Source organism: Dictyostelium purpureum, assembly GCF_000190715.1.
Source record: "Dictyostelium purpureum unplaced genomic scaffold DICPUscaffold_105, whole genome shotgun sequence".
In the NCBI taxonomy this organism is placed as follows: Eukaryota; Evosea; class Eumycetozoa; order Dictyosteliales; family Dictyosteliaceae; genus Dictyostelium; species Dictyostelium purpureum.
In genome coordinates, this window is record NW_003519442.1 from 995 (window position 1) to 1,885 (window position 891).

Here is an 891-nt window from a genome sequence, read left to right on the forward strand (position 1 = left end):
TGATCTAGAATCATCTAAGAGATTAGATGGACCACAGTTAGAATCAGAAGATTCTGAGACAACAACAAGTCTTTTTCTTGAATAACAGTAATTTGATAGATCTGTTAATTTACGGATAACTTTTTGTTTTGGGGGTACATTTACTAAAGTATCAAAGCAAAGAACTTCATTAGTTGGTGGTAATGTTTCTTTTTTAATAATCTAAATTATTAAAAAAGTTGCATGAGTGAAGCGCATTCCACAATGGTTTAAAAAAAAAAAAAAAAAAAAAAAACAAAAAAAAACAATATATTAGTATAAAGCTATAAGAAAAAGCAAAATATATTTTAGAATAATTACCTCTGGAGGAGAATCAGACATTTTTTTAGAAATTATAAATTTTCTTTGTATCCAAGAAGAATTTATTGATAATAAAAAATGATGTGAAATGAAATATTTAAAAGCAATTAAAAAAAAATATAAAAAAATAATATTTTTAATCATCCAAAATTAATTGCATTGTCTATTAACAATAAATACATACTTGTTTTTATTATTGTTATTATTTGTATGTTTTTTTAAAAAACTTAAATTTTTTTAAGTTGTTGTATTCTATTTTTAATTTTTTTTTTTTATTATTTCTATTTTTTCATATTTAATTTTGTTTCCATTATAATCTAATATGAATGATTATAAGAAAAGAAAAATAATATGATGATTAATGGAATATAATAATATGTGAAATAAATTTAATTAGAGCACAAACACACAACAAACACACAACAAACAAAAACAACACACAACACACAAACACCTAACAGACACTATAAAAATTGAAATGGATTGAAAGTTAAGTAGATTGGAATTTTATTGAAAATAAACTATATAGCTGTATTATTATTTATTAAATTT